Raw genomic sequence first — 21953 nt, forward strand, 5'->3', positions numbered from 1 at the left:
TAATCCCGTGCCCAGGAAGGCTGAACGACGGTCTCCTTCCGTCGACCGAAGACAAAGGACCCATGAAGCTGACCGGATTCACACCGAGAGGCGACATCAGCAGACGCCCGATCGGCACCGATCTCCAAGACAGGAGAATCGCCGAGCGTCCAGAGAACGGTCCCGGCCGTCCGCTCGGGAAGAGGAAAATAGGAGCAACACTTCCCGAGGCGAGATCAACGTTATTGCTGGTGGGCCGACCGGAGGAGACTCCAAAGGCGGGCGTCCGGCAGCTCCAGATCCACGCGGTCGGTTGCAGCCAGGAGCGGGCAAGTGGACCGGAAATCACTTTCGGACCCGGGGACTTAGAAGGAGTTGAAGTGCCCCACGACGATGCTCTACTCATTAAAGCGGTAATAGCAAATTACACTATCCATCGCATATTCGTTGACACAGGGAGCTCGGTCAACATTATGTTCAAGAAGGCGTTCGATCAGCTTCAAATTGATCGAGCCGAGTTGCTGCCCATGGCGACCCCGCTCTACGGGTTTACGGGCAACGAAGTTCAGACTGTCGGACAGATCCGGCTGGCTACCTCGCTGGGAGAGGAGCCGCTCAGGAGGACAAGGACAACAAACTTCGTGGTGGTTGACTCTCCCTCGTCCTATAACGTCATTTTGGGACGACCGGCGCTCAGCGAATTCCGAGCGATCGTCTCAACCTTCCATCAGAAGATCAAGTTCCCCGTGGAAGACAAAGTGGGAGAAGTACGAGGAGACCAGCTAGCAGCTCGGCGATATTACATCGAAATGGTCCGAGCAGAAGCTAATTCTGCTCGGAAAACGCCTCGGATCGAGGTAAACGCCATCACCGAAAAGCCACCCACTTTAATTTATGAGGGAAAAGAAGAAGTGCATATTCATCCAATCCGGTCGGAGGCCACCACCTTTATTGCGTCCGATCTGGAGGAGAAGCAGAAAGAGGGTCTGATCCAATGCCTCCGACGGAATCATGATGTATTCGTCTGGTCGACACATGAGTTGCCCAGAATTTCGCCGAGCATAGCGCGGCGCGAGTTACATGTCCGACCGGACGCTCGGCCGGTAAAGCAGAGAAAAAGAGATTTCAGTGCCGAGCAGAACTCCATCATCCGGGCGGAAGTCGAGAAGCTTTTGGAGGCCGGCCACATACGAGAAGTGCAGTTCCCGAGCTGGCTGGCTAACGTAGTATTAGTCTCCAAGCCGGGCGGCAAGTGGAGAGTCTGCATCGACTTTCGGGACTTAAACAAAGCATGCCCCAAGGACTTCTATCCTCTGCCACGGATAGATCAGCTGGTGGACTCTACGGCCGGCTGCGAATTAATTTGCATGCTTGACGCCTATCAAGGATATCATCAAGTGCCGCTCGCCCGGGAAGATCAAGAAAAAGTAAGCTTCATAACGGCCGACGGCACATATTGCTATAATGTGATGCTGTTCGGATTGAAGAATGTCGGGGCCACCTATCAGCGCTTGATGAACAAAGTGTTCAAGGAGCAGATCGGGCGGAATCTGGAAGTCTATGTGGACGACATTCTTATCAAATCCGTCCGAGCGGCCGATCTCTTCAAGGACATGGAAGAAACCTTCCAAACGCTACGCAAATACGGAGTCAAACTAAATCCCCAGAAATACCTGTTCGGAGCAAAAGGTGGGCGCTTCTTGGGGTATATAGTGACCGAGAGGGGAATCGAAGCAAATCCCAGCAAGGTGAAAGCTCTACAAGACATGGTGCCTCCAAGAAATACAAGGGAAGTACAGCGGCTGACCGGTCGGATAACCGCATTGTCCAGATTCATCTCCAAAACTGCCGACCGGAGCCTCCCTTTCTTTAAAATTTTGCGCAAGGCTACTAAATTTCACTGGGACGAGGAGTGCGACCGGGCGTTCGAAGAATTGAAGACGTATCTTAATTCCCTGCCTATACTAGCCAAGTCGGTCGGGGGTGAGTCACTTTATGTTTACCTATCTTCAACCGAGCATGCTGTAGGCTCGGCGCTTGTAAGGTCCAGCGGCGAGGAGCAGCCGGTGTATTTTCTGAGCCATATTTTAAAAGATGCTGAATCTCGTTACACCGGGCTCGAGAAGTTGGCCTTTGCTTTGGTTCTAGCCGCTCGGCGCCTTCGACCATATTTCTTGGCTCACACCATCATTGTCCGGACGAACAGTCCACTCGGAAGAGTACTGTTGAATCCAGAAGCGTCTGGACGGCTCATCAAGTGGACGACAGAATTAAGTGAATTTGACATCCAATATCAGCCCCGCTCGGCGATCAAAGCCCAATCCTTGGCTGATTTTGTGACCGAAGTGCAAAGGCCAGAGCCGGAAGCTATGTGGAGAATATATGTGGATGCGTCCTCCACTCGGCTCGGAAGTGGGATTGGAATATTGCTGCTCTCACCTCAAGAAGAGAAGATGCACCTATCCGTCCGGCTGGATTACAAAGCTACCAACAACGAAGCAGAGTATGAGGCCCTCATAGCCGGATTGCAGGCAGCCCGGCATGTGGGCACCGGTCGGGTGACTCTCTATTCGGATTCATAGTTGGCCGCTCAACAACTTTCTGGCACCTTTGAAATCAATAGTGTTCGGCTTAAACTCTACGTTGAGGCCTTTGAAAAACTCAAAGCTACTTTCCGAGAGGTTCTTATCTGATCCCCGAGCGGAGAACCGAGCGTGACGAATTAGCCAAACTCGCGAGTTCAATAACACCAGCTGTCATTCAGCAATCAATTGAAAAAGTACTGCTGGTGGCGCACGTCGATCGGATGCAAGGCCTCACGTTTCCAAGCGACTGGAGGACACCTATTATAGAATTTCTCCGTTCGGATACCACACCCTCCGATGAATATGCAGCCCGGCTCCTCAGAAGAAGAGCCGGTCGGTTTACACTCATCGGAGATTAGCTTTACAAGAAAGCTTTCTCGTGTGTAAGCTCGGAGGACTCAGCTTACATCCTCCAAGAAGTACATCAAGGATCATGCGGGGGTCATCCGGGCGGGCGCTCATTGGCCAAGAAGATCCTCTTGGCCGAATACTTTTGGCCAACTTTACAAACAGATGCCGCTCGGACAGTATCTACCTGCCTTTCATGCCAGAGGTATCACAACTTCTCCCACCGACCGGCCGAAGAAATGAAGGCGTCAAGCGTTTCATGCCCGTTCGACCAAAGGGGAATGGATATTGTCGGTCCATTTCCGATGGCGGCCGGGCAGAGGAAATTCTTACTAGTGGCGGTAGACTATTTCTCCAAGTGGGTGGAGGCCGAGCCGCTAGCAAAGATCACTGAACAAATGGTCAAAAAATTCATCTGGCAACACATCATTTGTCGGTTCGGCATCCCTCGTCGACTAGTGTCCGACAACGGGCGGCAGTTCACAGGGAAGATGTTAGAGGATTGGTGCGAGAGCTACGGTATTGAGCAACATTTCACATCCGTGGCCTATCCTCAGAGCAACGGTCAAGCTGAAGTGGCCAACCGGGAAATTCTCCGTATTCTGCGCGCTCGGCTCGATCATTTGGGAGGAAGTTGGCCGGATGAAGTGCCGAGCGTCTTGTGGGCCATCCGAACGACGCCAAAAGAAGGGACAGGAGTCACACCGTTCCATTTGGTGTATGGCGGTGAGGCCGTCATCCGGTTGAAGTCGGCATTGAGTCAGCCCGGATCCAGAGCTACGATGATGACAACGCCGATCGGAGGAATGTGGAGCTGGATTTGATTGACGAGGAGCGGGCCAAGGCATCCGTTCGGCTGATGGCGTACCGTCAGCGGATGAAGCAAAACTACAACCGGCGTGTCATTCCCAGATCATTCCAGGCTGGCGATCTTGTCTGGAAGAAAGTCAAGCCGGTCGGCAACGTCGGCAAGCTTGAAGCTCCGTGGGCAGGTCCCTTCAAAATCATTGAGAAGCTCCGCTCGGGTGCTTATTATTTGGAGGATGAGGAAGGTCGACAGCTAGATAGACCGTGGAGCGCGAACCACCTCCAGCTTTACCGGGCAGGGTGAAAGGTGTGCCTATGTAAATCATCTTGTGTACTTTTTTCGACTGAATACTTGAAATGCAGAAACGAAAAATCAAAAGAACAAATAAGGCACCGCCAACAAAAGAACGAAGGCCCCGAGCCGCTCGGCCGGAGGTAAATGGGTCGAGCCAAGCGCTCGAAAATTGAAGGCCCCGTACCATTCGGACGGAGGTATATTATCCTAGCCAAAATGCTCGACGAAGCGGACCCTGAGTCGTTCGGCCAGGAGTACGTTCTCCAAGCTAGGAAGCAAAAAGATGAAAACACATGGAGCATTCTCCGCTGAACGGCGTATGCATTTAGATTCGTAAGCAAATGACCCGTGCCGGTCGGATGGGCATAAAATTTGTTCGAGCACGGGATAAGTTATGAAGGCCAAGGTCGCTTGACCTGGTGAGGAGTTAGCCTTGAAGGCCGTCTAGCCCAGACGTTAAACCGTAGAGCCGCGCCGATCGGCTATAAACATCAGCGCCGACGAGCACCGTCGTTAAATATCGAGAGCCGCGCCGATTGGCTATAAACATCCGCGCCGACGAGCACCGTCGTTAAATATCGAGAGCCGCGCCGATCGGCTATAAACATCCGCGCCGACGAGCACCGTCGTTAAAAATCGAGAGTCGCCCGACCGGCTATAAACATCCGCGCCGACGAGCACCGTCGTTAAAAATCGAGAGCCGCGCCGACCGACTATAAATATCCGCGCTGTCGAGCTCCGACGTTAAAAATCGAGAGCCGCACCGACCGGCTATAAATATCTGCGCCGTCGAGCTCCGACGTTAAAAATCGAGTCGGTCTGGCGACTATAAATACCCCGAGCGGACGAACGAATATCAGAGTAAGAAACCGTGGAAACTACAAATATTAAAACATTCAGGCCCGATTGGGGGTTGGTCCTTCGATACTCGGCGTTTGTTGACTTCACGCAGGCAAGATACGTGCAGAGCGAGTAGGCCTCCCCGCTCAGACTTTATGCAATGGGCTAAGCCGATCAGACGCGTGAGGGAAAACGCTTAAGAGCATGACTGACTCTAAGCATCAACGTTAAGCAAACAGAAGAATATTATGGATAATGAGTAGGAAGACAAGCAAAGGGCATCGTTTCATTAGAAGAAAAATTATGCCGAACGGCACGTACAAAAATTTTACATCCGCCGAGCGGATGAAATACAGAAAGTACTTGAAATAACCCGCATCACTCCGGATCCTCAAAATTAAAAAAGGCGTCCGGGATGTCGTCAATCATGGCCGCCAGTTCAGGAGGGGGAATGCTCAGGTCAGCAGGAAGGTGCCCCCCCTTCTTAAAGTATGCCGTGGTGACCTTGACCGCCTCGATGAAGGTTGAGGAGACGTTGCCACCGAACTTTTCGCCGAACCGTTCCGAGCGGAGGTATTCTTGGCGCGCTGCTGCCAGGCGACTCGGCTCTCCCTCCTTATATTGTCTGAACGCCGCCCGGGAGGCAATCAGTGAATCTTGAAGTACTTTCTGGTCCACCTCCGATTTGGTGCGTTCAGCGGAGCGCCCATCCCGTTCGGCAGCTAATTGGGCTTCCAGATTCTTAGACTGCTAATCTAGGGCTCGGACTTCGACTTTCATCTTGTCCAGATCAGCAATCGCCCACTTCTTCCGACTGCTGGCGCGCTTCACGTCTGCGTCGCGTGTCTTCACCAGGCCTTCAAGTCGAGCCACCTCTGTAGCTAGGTCGGCGGCCTTCTTCTGTTCGGCCTCGAGGGCTTGTTTCTCCCGCTCGGCCGTGGGACCCCCGACACTTGAAGTTTTTCCAGGAGCTCCTCCAACTCGGCTAGCCGATGGCTACTGGTGATTTGCTCAGCCCAGCGCTGTAAAGGAAATAATGAAATCAGGAACCAAACAGTAGCATGGCACAGGAAGAAAAATGAATTTACCTGAGTGGCCTGCTGTATGTTGTTGTCGCCGAGCTGCTTGGGCGTCATGAGGGCCACTTGAATCTGCGCGTCCTCAAAAAGCTTGGCGAGCGGACCCGTCAAGGTTATTTCGTGAACGGGGCTCGATGGCCGATCGGCGGACAGTAAATATTCCTCCGATGGGAATCGGAGGGTAGTCTTGATGGTTGGATGACCGGACGGCGCTTCTTCAGTCGCGGCCACCTGATGCGAGGACTCCCCTATAGTGGAAGTTTCACCCAACCGACGTAAGCGGCGACGAGTCCGGGGAGGAGAGCCGGAGGGCTGTGCGGTAGGCGAAGCCACAGGGGTCCCGATCTGTGATGGCGTGCGAGCAGGCGAAGTTACGCCGATCGGCGCCTGTGGTTCCCCCTCTTGGGTCGGCGGAAGGCTGGAGTCTCTTCGATGTTTTCGCCGAACCTCCAATGGTGGATCCCCGACCCGGGGGACGCCCAGCTCGGCGGGGGTTGAGGAAACAGGATCCGCCTCAACCTCCGTTGAAGCGGATGGGGCAGCTTCTGTTTCAGGGGCGGACTGCGCCCCCCCCCCCTCTCCTACATCCGTCGGGCGGCTAGGGATAAGACCCCGCTCGGCGAGTTCCTTTTTTGTGGCGGCCTCAATCTCCACGGCCTTCAACTTCAGATGATCAGTAGCCTTGGAGCGCAACATGACTTCAGCTACAGTAAAAGAAATTAAAATCAGTTAGATAAAAAAGGCGTAGAGAGTAAAGAATCCTTACTCATGCGGAAGGGGAGATTTGCCCGAACGGGAGACAATCCGAAAATATACAACACCCCCTTGAGCAACAACTGGTCGATCTTGTATCGCTGACCGGACAACCAGTTCGCCGCATGAAGATAGGCTGGATTCCGAGCTCCGGCTGAGTCGGCACAGCGGTCTGCCATTTGGTTCGGAATGCTGGCCGCTCGGGAAGTCGGATATAGAAGAAAAACTCCTTCCAGTGTTTGTTGGAGGTCGGCATATTATCAAAAAATTTAAAGTCTATTCTACTTTGGAAAATAAAAGTGCCCGGCTCGGATTGTTTGGGATAGAAGAAGAAGTGAAATATTTTGGGGTCAAGAGAGATACTGTGCAGCTTGAAGAGGACGACCACCCCGCTCAGCAGCCTAAAGGAATTCGGCACAAGTTGGCCGAGCGGGATGCGAAAATAGTTACAAACCTCTAAAATAAAGGGATGGGTAGGAAATCTAAGGCCGCCCTGGAATTGGTCTAGAAAAAAACAAATGGTGCCGATCGGGGGGTCATGGGGCCGGTCAGTCGGGTTGGCTACAACTATTTCTTGGTCATCTGGGATCCCGAACGTCCGAACAAGGCGCCGAGCACCCTCTTCATCAAACCGACTCTCCATGGTCGCATACCATGGGCCGTGAACGTTGGTGGCGGGTTCAGAGGAGCTTGCCATCTCGGAGAGGCGAAAGAATAGCAAGAAATCGAAGGAAGGGGAACGAAAGGGGCGAAATGAGCAGAGGAGACCTAGTAAGTAAAGGAAGAAGACTCACTGGGAAGGAAACGGGCGGAAAGAATCACCGATGAGATGATCGCCGCCGAAAAACAAGAACTGGATCGTCGGAGGTCACGGCAGAGAAAGAGGCAGAAGGCAACGCGCAAGCGAATAGGCGGCGAAGGAAGGAGACGGAGGCTTTATACGGCTGAGGTCGGTCGGCCTCCGCCGTCCGATTTAGGTCACGAGAAACGAGGACGCCATCGGGCCGTCCATTTCAAACGGGGGCGTCCCATCGTAAGTGACGCCGCCGCCACACAATGGTCGACACGTGGCGCCCTGTCACCGAGCGCAATTAATGCGCCCATACCGCGCACGCTTCGCCTTAATGAAAAAGATTGCACGATTTCCGAGAAGATTTAGACAAGCAAGCATCCACGTTGAGCGACAAGACAACCAAAACGAAGAGCCGAGCGGCTAAGTTTGGCATAAGGGCCGGCGGCAAGTGATCCGAACGGCTCAAGGGATATTATAAGCAATGGTAAGGCGGCGACCGCCCGCTCGGACACATAGTCCAGTCAGTCGGACTCACTGCCTCCTTCGACTAGACTTGAAGGGAAGGCAAGTGATCCGGCGGTAAGAATGGGGGACCCACTTCCTGAAGGGTCTCAGCTTGAGGACCGATGAAGGGCTGACTAAGCGGTTAATGGCCGCGCCGAGCAGCTGAGTAAGTCCGAGCGGATCTAGGGACAACCCATCCAGGGGCTTGAGTTTCCGACGCCAAGGCAGGAGGATCGAAGGGCCGAGCGGGAGTCCGCTCGGCTGGGGCCAAAGGGCCGAGCGGGTTGTCCGTTCGGCCAAGATAAGGGTGAGGGTACAAAGGTGGCCGAGCGGCCTATGCTCTCGGCTCGGGATATGGGATATCAGCAGAAGCATGTCTGATGATTAGGTCGTACACAAGATCGCACGATGGAGGATCTTGCCGTCACATCATGGAAAGGTTGATACAGTAGCAGTATGGCCTCATGGACGTCTTCCTGCCAGATCCATATCTGGGCATGACCCTTCTGACAGACCCATGCCTGGGCATGGTCAAAGGCAGGTGGTTGCTTTGATTGGCGCGCCCAGGCTTCTTCGAGAGGTCTATATAAGGCCTCCATTTCTTCACCGGAGGTATGAAAAAAGTCTTCATCTTGAGGCCACCTTTTTGTTATTCCTCGCCTGACTTGAGCGTCGGAGGGCCGTCGCCGGGACACCCCTCTTAGCTCGGTTTTTGCTGCAGGTTCGCCAGAGCATTCGAGGATTCAGCAGGGAGCGCCACGTGCCCAGTGTCCGTTGACTCCTGGTTCGGACAGGATCATCTACCTTCCTCCATAAGTTCTTCTTCCCTTTGTCTACCTTCCTCGATAAGTTTTTCTTCCCTCTACCTATTTTATGTGATAATGAGTTCTAATTTTTTTTTTACTTTTAATAATTTCTTTCTCTATTCTTTTGCTAGTAGCACGCATGTCTTCAATTTCTTGTGATAGTTATTTGTTCTTCTCATTGAATCATATTTCATTGGAACTTCTATTATATGACCTTTTAAAGTGTTGATTGCGTCCAATCCATACACTCTCCCCTTACATTGGTCACCTACCATATCATACCATAATTTGAAATTGAATGAAGGATGAGTAGAGTGATCATTAACATTTTGACTCTCTCTATATTATCCCTGACAATATTATAATAACTTATATTAATTTAATAAATATAAAAACAAAGATGTTAATATGATATAATAAAATATTACTAAATAATTAACTATGTTAACTTACACTAACTCGTGTTGATTGGTTGTCCACAAACTCTTCGGTACCTTGGTTCCTTTTAGACATTCGTTTAAAAACCTCAAATTCATCCACTTCTCATCCTAAATATTTTTTCTACAATCATATATAACATATGTCAATATATAACAAATTATATGAGATACATTAAATTTAAATCTAAATATAAAAATTTAATAAATGAGATGTGTAAATTTTTGAAATAAACATATAGAAAAGTGGACCTAGAAAATTAAAATTCGGGGATGAAGAAGAAGACTCAAATCAACTTCAAGACCCTCAATACAATTCAATGTGGTCTAATGAAAGAGGAGTTGAACCGTGTCAGCCCACATGAGAATACAAATGAGCTATGAGACAATCTCATAGAACTACACGAATCGGACAGCGGCGAACCAAAGCACACCAACTACCTCGCGTTGCGATGACATACAAACTAGAATTGGAAAGTGAATCGTAAGATGAGTTCGAAACCGAATTGAGCCATGAGTTCGTACCTGTTTCCAAAGGCTCCGACGAGGTACAATCTATTTTAAGCAAAAAGTTTTTTCAAAATAATTGCATGTTTACATAGGGAATTGATTATCTCTGAAAACAAAATAAATGAACTAAGTATAGAAAATAAAACACTTAATGAACAACTAAAATTAACTTTAACAACTGAGCCGATTCAAGCTGGAATCCCAACTCAAGTTGCAAAACTCGAGGAGCGCCTTCCATTGGTTAAAATTAGACTTCATCGACAATAAGGAACGAGCTGTTCGGGATCAGATTTTATACATTGGAAGCGTCTTCAATACTATAGAAGACACCTTCCACACTCTAAAAAAGAGCATCTCGACCAGCCTTTAACATAACTCAATTTACAAGTTTCTACATGTTCGGTTGGCGTTTCGATTGCTCTAGCTTCCTGCTATTGCTTCAAAGAAGTCTTTTTATGATCGAACTGCTTTTTGAGTCATCCGATCATCTTCGGCAGACCGACAACAACACATGAGCGCTCTCTAAATTGTTGGTAACTTTTAATAGTGTTACAATTTTTATACTACTGCTTTAAAAGGAAAGTGTAGGATGTTATACTGTCTCCATTTATGTATTCGATTACCTCTTCTGGCGGTTCCAGATGAGACATTTAGTGGATTACCCATCGATAGATCCGCAGGACCTGAGTCTCGGAGTAGGAGTCACTGAAGGCTCTGAACCAAATAAAACCGACTTAGTTTTTCCTGTGTGTTCTTTTCAGTTTAATCTTTTCGCTCTAATATTATTTTAAATATATAAAATTACTCTATTTTCAAAAAACATATGATTCACCCCTTCTTTCACGTGTTCACAATCCAACAGTTTTCACATTCATTTGTCATACATCATAATTATGATAAGTTGATATGGTCAGGAGTATCCAAATACATTTAAGTATGACTACAGGTGAGAAGGTTTTTGTCATAGTCAATGTCTTTCGCCACTAACCTTGCCTTGTAGGTAATTACATTGCCATCTATGTTAGTTTTCTTCTTGAAAATCTACTTGCACCCTATAGGCGTAATGCCTTCAGGTGGGTCCACCAAATTCCAAACTTGGTTTTCATACATGAAATCTATTTCCAACTTCATGGCTATAAGCCACTTGCCTTTCTCTAAACTATTCAAAGTTTTTTCGTAATCAGTAGGTTTCTCATCCTTGATGAGTAACACGTCATTCGATTCTCTTACAAGAGATCCATATCTCTCAGAAATATTACGTGTTTTACCCGATCTACGAGGAGGTTGTGTCATAATATGTTGTGGTTCTTGATTATGCATCTCATTAGTGTCTATTGGAGTGTCTTGAACTTCATCAAGTTCAACTATACTCTCACTTGCATCCTACAAAAGAAACTCTTTTCTCTAGGAATGCAACATGCCTTGAAGCAAACATCTTTTGTTTCAAGGCTTGATAGAGTTAGAAACCCTTAGTTTCCTTAGGGTATCAAATAAATAAACACTTATTAGACTTAGCGTCCAACTTATCTGATACAACCCTCTTCACACAAGCAAGACATCCCCATATTTTCAAATAAGATATAAGGGATTTCTTGCTAGTCCATACCTCATATGAAGTAGTTAAGATTATCTTTATCAGAACTCTGTTTAGTTAGTAAACAACTATCATGAGTGCATAACCCCAAAAGGTTTAGGAAAATTTGCATGATCCATCATTGATATAACCATGTCCAACAGGGTTCAGTTACGTCTCTCTGATACTCCATTATATTGTGACGTATAAGGCGGAGTTCATTGAGACAATATACCACTGTCCCTTAGATAATTTTGAAACACTTGGCTTAAATACTCAACACCTCGATCAGATCAAAGTATTTTAATACTTTTACCAAGTTATTTTTCTACTTTATTTCTGAATTCTTTAAACTTTTCAAAGACTTTAGACTTTAATATAAATTGTACTGCAGACGAACCCTCCTGCATTTTTGAGTAAAAGAGAAGTCTGGAGACCTAAAACCTTTCAGATCTAGCTTGCTCATCAAACAACTCATGAAGATGATAGACAATATTATAAACATCCAAATGCTTATGCTATTTCTATAGTTCAGGAGTCATAACAGCTAGCATTATGCAACTTGTAAGTATAGAATCATCCTTATATTTCTGATAGGCCAACAATTGGTCTGCAGTTGCATTAACATCAAGACTTGTGGGAAGAGGTTCATCAAGGGCATAAGCTAGTTTCTCAACTTTGAGAACAATTCTCAAACTTCAAAACTAGTCCAAAAAGTTCAACCCAGTTAGTTTGCCCCAATCCAAAATTGAACATAGATTAACATAAGTCATAATTAAATGATTAATCTATACAAAAATGAAAATATATTAGAAACATGATTTTATTTATGTAAACAATTTACATGTAATAAAAGTCAGCTTATTTATCAAATTTAAATACTCTTATTTTGAGAAGTCTTACTGTCGTTCCTATTCATGCATTATTACTGAGCTAACTCTGTGTTGCAGGGATATTTTATACTACTATGAAGCTTGATGGGATATGTCTGATGCGGTGTATGCTAAAAACATGTTTTATAAACATACACATTGGAAGACTTAACGATAAATAAACTAATTTATTATTGTAGGACCGTTAGATTCGATAGAGGGGGGGTGAATATCGATTCGAAAAACAAGAGTATAAATACGCAGCGGAAAAGTAAATGAACACAGTTGTTTTTTACTTCGTTCGGAGCCTGTGACGACTCCTACTCGAAGGCCCGTGGTCCTTGACCACTTTCGTTGGGCAATCACTATCAATTCGAATATTACAGAGTTAAGTACAAGAATTGACAGATAAAGAAAATACCGACAATAGAATTAAAACAAAACCAGCACTGAGTCGGAGAGCTTTTCGTAGCGTCGCAAGAGCACAGAGCAGCAGATCTTGGATTCTTAGTTGATATGAAGCTCCACCCTTGCCCCTTCTTTTATATGAAGCTCAGGGCGCCCCGGATCCCTTCCAGGCGCCCTGGTGAGACGTGGCAGGTCCAACCAGTGAGCTCCACGTGGCGACGCGCAATCAGGATAAAGTTTGCCTCCCGGGCGCCTGGATCCCTTCCGGGCGCCCGGACCCTGTTTTCCCGCAGGATCCGTCCTGCACGGTAGAATCCGTCCTGCAAGACAAACGTTAGTCCGGAGGCAAATATATATCCTGTAAAGCAGTTGTTAGCACAATTAAAGTTTAACAAAGTAATAGCAAAGAGTATGACTTAGATTAGTCTTTCCGAGACCGGAATCTAGTCACGATCTCGACTTAGATATCCGAAATGGATCTAAGCGGATCGACGCCTAATGTTCCTTCCGGGAACGCGTCCTCGCGATCACTCCCCTCCGGTGACTTACCTTACTTACCGCCGACGTCCGGTCAGCCCTTCGACCATCTGGACTTCGTGCCAGCTATCCGGTGGCCCGTCGACCTAGCGGACTTCTCGCCAAGCGTCCGGTCGGCCGTCGACCGCTTGGACTTCTCGCCGACTATCCGGTCGGCCCGTCGACCTAGCTGGACTTCTCGCCAAGCGTCCGGTCGGCCGTCGACCGCTTGGACTTCTTGCCAGACTATCCCGTCGACCTAGTTGGACTTCGTGCCGGACATCCGGTCAGCTCGTCGACTGTCTGGACTTTTCCCGCACACTTGATCAAAGTGTCGGACAACAACACAACTAACTTAACCTATTTGTCATTCTATCAAAATGGTTAGACCGTTAGTGCTACCCGCACCAACAATCTCCCCTTTTGATGAATGACCTGTTTAAGTTAGTGAAAACATATGCAAGAAACAACATGCATTTATGTGGTTTTAAAGTTTGTTAGTTTGTATTTTCAAATTGGTTTAGCTAACTTAACCACCTAACCCTCCTCCCCCTTTGGCATTCATCAAAAAATGAACAAAGGTAAATAATCATAGTGAAGACTTACTGTAACAGGTAATCAAATTTTGAAAGATAACTAAGTTTGGTTCAAAATTTGAAAGATAAAAGTGCAATTTTTAACACCAAGTTAAAAAATAGTCAAGTTGACTTAGGGTAGACAAGTTGAGTTTTGAAAAGTTAAAGTTAATCAAGTTTAACTTTTCAAGCTTGTAGAAATTTTCAAGACAGGTTTTTCAAATTTACTTTTTATGTTTAAGTAACATTTAATTTTCAAAAGGGTAAATTTTTCAACTTCGATTTTTAAAACAAAGCAAAAATTAAACTTTTCAAGAAATAAAATTTTTGCCAAAATTAATTTTTAAGGCTAATTTTGGAAATAGTTAATTTTTCAAATCAGGTTTGAAAATTAGGTGGGAATAAACTTAGTTAAATTTAACTTTTTGAAAACTGGTGTTTTAAAAATAAGTTAGTTTTAAAATAGATGTAAAAAAACATTTTTCAAACACACAAAATTTTAATTAATTTCTCCCCCTGAACTTGATACTTAAAAGTTTGAAAATATTTGCTAAAAATATTCAAAGTAAATTTTTTTTTTTAAATGAGGTAGAATTTTCTAGAGAGATTTTAAAGAGAAGATTAAAAAAAATAACGCTTAAGGAGATAATTAAAAAATAAACCTCCCCCTGAATTTGATATTCCTTTAATTTATTAATCCTCCTTATTTATTAATTTTTCTAGGGGATTTAAAAGAAATTGAACCTCCCCCTGAATTGGTTACTCCCCTTAATTTAATATCTCCCCTTTAATACTAAGGTTTGGTTGTGTTAAATTTCAAAGCCCTAACACATTTGTCTAATTTAGTAATACATATATTATTATCTCTGTATCCTTGGTATAACTGTTTATTTGAATTTGATTAATCAATTATTAATTAATTTTAGATTCAGGTGCTTAACTTTAGTTTAAGGTTAAATAAGATAAGATTTTATTAATTCAATAACAGTTAAGCATTATCAATAATTTATTGATTAGTTTTTACTTGATTTAATAATTTAATACTTAGTGAAATAATTTAAATTTCATATTACTTGATTGAGCTGGTCAATGAAAGTGTTAGTTATAATTATTATTATTAAAAAAAATTTTAAAGGGATTTCTAAAACAGCATTTAAAAGGAATTTAAAATGATTTTTATAATATGTTTTATGTCAATTAACATATGTTTGATTCAGTTTTGATTTTAGATTTAAATTAATATTAGTGGTTAATTTAAGTTTAAGTTTAATTTCAAGTTTAAGTTAAAAATTTTAATTTTAATTGTAATTTCAATATTAAGTTTTAATTTAAGATTTAATTTTTAGTTAAGTCAAATTAAAAATTAATTTTAAGGTTAAAATGATGTTTAAGATTAAAAATGAGTTTAAAGTCAAAATAATAATTTTTAAAGTGAAAATAATCTATAGAAATAATTTATTATTACTATTTTTAAGTTAACAAAATTTCATTCAAAATGATACAAAATTTTTAGATAGTTTTAAAATGATTTTTAAAATATTTTTTATATTTTTTTTTTTTAAAATAATTTTTAAGTTAAAATAATTTTTAAGTTAAAATAATTTTTAAAATAACAATAATTTTTAAAAGGTTTTAAAAGAATTTTTTTAAAAGAATTTTTAAAGTTTTTTTTTTTTAAAAAAAATGATTTTTAAAAGAGTTTTTAAAATAATTTTTAAAAATGTTTTAAAATAATTTTAAAAAAAAATTTAAAATGATTTTTTAAAAGAGTTTTTAAAATAATTTTTAAAATGTTTTAAAAGAATTTTTTTAAAGTTTAAAATGATTTTTAAAATAGTTTTTAAAATGTTTTAAAATAATTTTTAAAATAATTTTTTAAAGTTTAAAATGATTTTTAAAAGAGTTTTTAAAATGTTTTAAAATAATTTTTAAAAGAATTTTTTAAAGTTTTTTTTAAAATGATTTTTAAAAGAGTTTTTAAAATAATTTTTAAAATGTTTTAAAATAATTTTTAAAAGAATTTTTTAAAGAGTTTTTTAAAGAATTTTTAAAAAGTTTTTTAAAGAATTTTAAAAAAATAGTTTTTAAAGAATTTTAAAAATAGTTTTTAAATAATTTTAAAAATAGTTTTTAAAGAATTTTTAAAATAGTTTTTAAAGAATTTTAAAAATAGTTTTTTAAAGAATTTTTAAAATAGTTTTTAAAGAATTTTTAAAATAGTTTTTAAAGAATTTTAAAAATAGTTTTTAAAGAATTTTTTAAAATAGTTTTTAAAGAATTTTAAAAATAGTTTTTAAAGAATTTTTAAAGAATTTTTAAAATAATTTTTAAATATAGTTTTTAAAGAATTTTTAAAATAGTTTTTTTTAAAGAATTTTTAAAAATAGTTTTTAAAGAATTTTTAAAATAGTTTTTAAAGAATTTTTAAAATAGATTTTAAAGAATTTTTAAAATAGTTTTTAAAGAATTTTTAAAAATAGTTTTTAACGAATTTTTAAAATGGTTTTTAAAGAATTTTTAAAATAGATTTTAACGAATTTTTAAAATAGTTTTTAAAGAATTTTTAAAAATTGTTTTTAAAGAATTTTTAAAATAGTTTTTTTTAAAGAATTTTTAAAAATAGTTTTTAAAGAATTTTTTAAAATAGTTTTTAAAGAATTTTAAAAATAGTTTTTAAAGAATTTTTAAAGAAGATTTTAAAGAATTTTTAAAATAGTTTTTAAAGAATTTTTAAAAATAGTTTTTAAAGAATTTTTAAAATAGTTTTAAAATAATTTCTAAAATGGTTTTTAAAGTTATTATAATTTGAATTTGAAATTTGAAATTTAATTTTAATTAATTTTAATTTAATTTGAAATTTGAAAATTAATTTTAATTTAATTTGAAATTTGAAAATTAATTTTAATTTGAAAATTATTTAATTTAATCCTTATTCATCTCACCCGATCTAGATTATCAATCAGGGAATCCTATAATTTTGTGAGATGAATTAGATTTAATTACAGAGTTTGGTTTAACTTGTGTTAGATTCAGGTTTGGCTTTGGTCTCAACAAATAGACATTCTTCGGATAAACTTCTAAGCTTGGTGAGTCACCTGGACATCATTAGAAGTAACCAACCCTTCGAGGTTTTCCGAATAGTCCTATCCACGAAACTTAGTACCAAACCTTGGTCTACCTAGTTAGGATCCGTAAGGGGTAGCTTCGGTCAGTTCCACTTGGCCAAATGCACCAGATCGAAGCCATATCTTTCTAGACATGCGATGCCCAAGTTCCCCAACGTACTATCATCCAAAACTTCACCAGTACTACTTGTCAAGTTAAACTTTTTGTCCCTGTTTATTCTATTCCTAACTACCCTGCCAGGTAGGTTGGTTTTTGGGTACCCTACCGGGTAAGTTTGTTTCGGTTACCCTGTCGGGTAAATTATTTTTGGTGGTGCCAGCTATTCTGGAGCCTCCCCCTAAATTGTTGATTTTTATTTTTAAGATTTCTTATATAATTAGAGTTAGTTTTAGTTAAGTTTTAATGTTTAATTTGCAATTTAAATTTAAGTTTTTAATTTTGAATTAATTAAATTGGTCAAATTATCTTTCTTTAAAAGAGTATATTTAATATTTAAATTTTCTTTCAATTTTAATTTTATTGGGTTAATTGACTTATCTTTCTTTAGTAGCTTATTTTTAAAGTTTATGTTTTTATTTATTTTTGAGTTAATTAAATTGTTTGAATTATATTTCTTTAAGGGTTTATCTTTTAACTTTTTATTAATTGTTAATTTTGAATTTCTAGATTATTTTTGTTTAATATGTTATCTTTAACATTTAATTTTAAGTTTGTTAACTTCTGTTTTGATTTTATCAAAGTGTTTGATTTTATCCTTATATTTTCTTTACCTTTTAAGTTGATATAATTAGTGGAATTTATTAAATAAGTCTTATCATTAAAATTTAATTTTTTATTAATTAAATTATCTTGGGTTTGGATAGAATTTTCTAGATTGATATTGTCTAGATTATTAAACAATTTATTAATTGTGTCTAGATTGATATTGACCTTGTCATCCTTTTTGTTTGAATTTTCAAATTTGTTTAGGTTTAAATTCGAATTTTTAGATTTATTAATTATTTTCAGATTTTCTGTATTTTCTAAATTAATTATATTTGTTTTATCATAAAATATCCTAGGGGTATTTTCTGTATTTTCTGAATTAACATGCACATATTTTAAACTACTACTAGCAAGGGTGTTTTGGTAAATATTACTAACCTTGAGCGCAACCCCTAATTCAGCAGGCTTCTCCGTTGGATCTGACTCGAATCCGGATTCGACTTTAACTTGATCTTCTAGCTCCATTGGCGTCTCGTGAAGCTTGATCAACTGGGTCCACAGCTCATATGCATTCTTGTATTTTTCTAGTCTGCATATGATATTGTTAGGTAAAATATTACAAATAATTTTACTTACATTTTTATTCAGTTCCGAGTTCTGAGAAGGTTTTTTCAATATTAGCATATAATCGATATCTACGCTTCCTAAGAAGCATTCCATTCTTCGCCTCCAGTAGTTGAAATCTTCATCGTACGGTGGTGGTTCATTGGGGTTCCATCCTTCTTGAAAAGACATTGTTCTTGCACACAATGAAACAAAGACAAAATCCCAAGACTTGGTCTTAGATTAGCAGTGTTGGAAAAAATAATATTTCACTACTTTTTATTTTTTATTTTTTTTAAAAAAATAATAAAATATTATTAAAATATTAATAAAAAATATTATCTCAAATTTTTGAAAATGTAATATTTTGTCGATACTAAATAATAGTGAAAAGATGACGATGTATTTTTCAAAAACAGTTTTGGAGGGAAAAAACGAAAGGCGTAAGGTTTTATTTTAAAAACGAACGATATCTAATTTTTCTTTCAAAAAGTCTCCCCTTTGCCTGATTGGTGGTTGCACCAAATCAGAGCGGTACCTGCTCTGATACCACTTGTAGGACCGTTAGATTCGATAGAGGGGGGGTGAATATCGATTCGAAAAACAAGAGTATAAATACGCAGCGGAAAAGTAAATGAACACAGTTGTTTTTTACTTCGTTCGGAGCCTGTGACGACTCTTACTCGAAGGCCCGTGGTCCTTGACCACTTTCGTTGGGCAATCACTATTAATTCGAATATTACAGAGTTAAGTACAAGAATTGACAGATAAAGAAAATACCGACAATAGAATTAAAACAAAACCAGCACTGAGTCGGAGAGCTTTTCGTAGCGTCGCAAGAGCACAGAGCAGCAGATCTTGGATTCTTAGTTGATATGAAGCTCCACCCTTGCCCCTTCTTTTATATGAAGCTCAGGGCGCCCCGGATCCCTTCCAGGCGCCCTGGTGAGACGTGGCAGGTCCAACCAGTGAGCTCCACGTGGCGACGCGCAATCAGGATAAAGTTTGCCTCCCGGGCGCCCGGACCTCCGGGCGCCTGGATTCCTTCCGGGCGCCCGGACCCTGTTTTCCCGCAGAATCCGTCCTGCAAGACAAACGTTAGTCCGGAGGCAAATATATATCCTGTAAAACAGATTGTTAGCACAATTAAAGTTCAACAAAGTAATAGCAAAGAGTATGACTTAGATTCCGTCTTTCCGAGACCGGAATCTAGTCACGATCTCGACTTAGATATCCGAAATGGATCTAAGCCAGATCGACGCCTAATGTTCCCTTCCCGGGAACGCGTCCTCGCAGTCACTCCCCTCTAGTGACTTACCTTATTTACCTGCCAGACGTCCGGTCAGCCCTTCGACCCGTCTGGACTTCTCGCCAGCTATCCGGTCAGCCCGTCGACCTAGCTGGACTTCTCGCCAAGCGTCCGGTCAGCCCGTCGACCCGCTTAGACTTCTCGCCAGCTATCCGGTCAGCCCGTCGACCTAGCTGGACTTCTCGCCAAGCGTCCAGTCAGCCCGTCGACCCGCTTGGACTTCTTGCCAGCTATCCGGTCAGCCCGTCGACCTAGCTGGACTTCGTGCCAGACATCCGGTCAGCTCGTCGACCTGTCTGGACTTTTCCTGCACACTTGATCAAAGTGTCAGACAACAACACAACTAACTTAACCTATTTGTCATTCTATCAAAACCTGGGTTAGACCGTTAGTGCTACCCGCACCAACAATTATATCACACACACCACACACATGTAAGATATAATCGCTAGACAAAATTATAAAATAAAACGAAATTGAATAACAATTATTCTAAGTATACCTTATGGATGACCTATAATGAGAAGGACATCAACCTTTTGTGACATTACCGAACTTCGCATCTATTCGTATCCACGCCGAGCTCTTCAAGACAACTCCAAGAAAACAAACTTCACCTTCAGAAGGTGCTAGCCACAAGTGAAGGAGAAGGATCAAGAAGATGAATAAGCAAAAGGAAGCTCTTCTTCCTTTGGGCGGCTCACGACAACAAGAGGAGACCCTCTTGTTGTGGCCGACAGTAAGAGAGAGGGAGAGGGAGAGAGAGGTATTGGATTTATGTTTCCAAAACCTAATCAAGCCATTAATAAATTCTCTCTTAACTATATCAATATATAGTCCTCTTTAACGAGTTGGATTAGAAATTCCAAATCTAACCCATTATACATTAACAAACAATTATTCCATTAACCTTTTAGTTTGGTTCACAACTAAATTAAGTTGGTTCATGACTAAATCAAATAGGGGTCAACTCTTTCATAAGAGATGTGACACATCTGCGCTTCCGTTCTAACAAATATTTCTATATTTGTCATATGTATAGTCCAACCAAACCTTTATCTCTTGATCTGAGAATCCTCTTCTCTAACTTGTTTTACGTCTTTTAGACACTCGTAGTACGTGTGACCCAATGAGTCATCCATTTATATTGATCGTTCATAATTAACTACTTAATTATGGAATAATCATGAGTGACACCTAGTAGTACATCATGATCCTCAATTAACCGAAAAATCACAGTTCATCTCATAACTAATTTTGAACCCTTTAGCAGCTACAGTGAGTCATGACTCATTCCTTTCACTTGTCTTGTATCCACTTGGTTCAGAACATGGTCTATATGTCTGCTCCCACTATGCTGACTACGTCACACCTAGTCTAAGTAATACTTTCTCATTATACGAATTCAAATTATTCGTACATGTGTATAAGAATCCCATATTCTTAACATATGATGCTTTGGCCAGAGACTTTGAGTAATAATATTAACAAGTGACCATAGGATATACGTCTCCTCGCAATGAGCGGCGAATCCTCTATGGCCTTTCCAAACATCTTCGGGCACTTCAACTTATACCCAATCATCTCGAGTCCACACCTCCAAGAGATATTTGCTTAAAATGTCAAAGTATAAGTCTCCACGACCAAGATGACTTGTATGCCTCAAGTCGAAGGAAACTTATACTTGAGCTACAGTAAGAATTTCACAGACATATCCATATATGTAGAAAACCATATAAAGGCTTACAACAAGTTACTCCAATAAACTAGTTACCATAACTAACATCTATGTTTAACTCTCAACATTCCAATATCTCCAGCTAGTGAGAAACAACTGCTTGGCCGAACCAAGAAGTATAACTCGTGCTGGTCTTACAGAATTGATGATGTATGAGTGCACTAATTCGACGACTAGGGAAGTTCCAATACGTTCATAATTACATATATATGTAGAGTTATTCACAAGTTGTGATTAAATCATAAATTCTCTCATGCTATGAATTGTATTATAGATATTCAGTAAATGAGTTTAAAACTATTCTAATATATAATATGCACTAAAATAGTGAATGTATATTTATCAAATAAATAGTAAAACTATAAGGCGATCGTCTTAGAATATTCCTCAAAATCTAATAATGGGGGCTCGAAGGTTGTTCCCCGCTCGGCGCTTGGCAGCCCGACCACCAGCGACCTCCGACCGCCCCACTCCGGCCTAAACTACAACCTGGATGGGAAGTTAAACCTTGAAAGGGATTATAACAAATTGCAACAGAATCGATGTCACGATCTGACTGTAATTGTATTGTGGACCATCCCGTGATCCAAAAAAGTGGACCAAAGGATCCTCTCTCAAAAGAAACCATGGAAGACTAAGAGGGGTGGGGGTGGAGCATGCCTATTTCTGAGCCCTGGATCGAGCCGACAACTTGTGATTCTTCGTTATTCATTTCTTAAGGGGGTTGACTGTGATAGTGTTGCTAATGTCGCCCTCGGTGCTAGCTACGATGGCGGAAATGATTGTTGCGAT

The sequence above is a fragment of the Zingiber officinale genome, chromosome 3B (genome assembly GCF_018446385.1).
Source record: "Zingiber officinale cultivar Zhangliang chromosome 3B, Zo_v1.1, whole genome shotgun sequence".
In the NCBI taxonomy this organism is placed as follows: domain Eukaryota; kingdom Viridiplantae; phylum Streptophyta; class Magnoliopsida; order Zingiberales; family Zingiberaceae; genus Zingiber; species Zingiber officinale.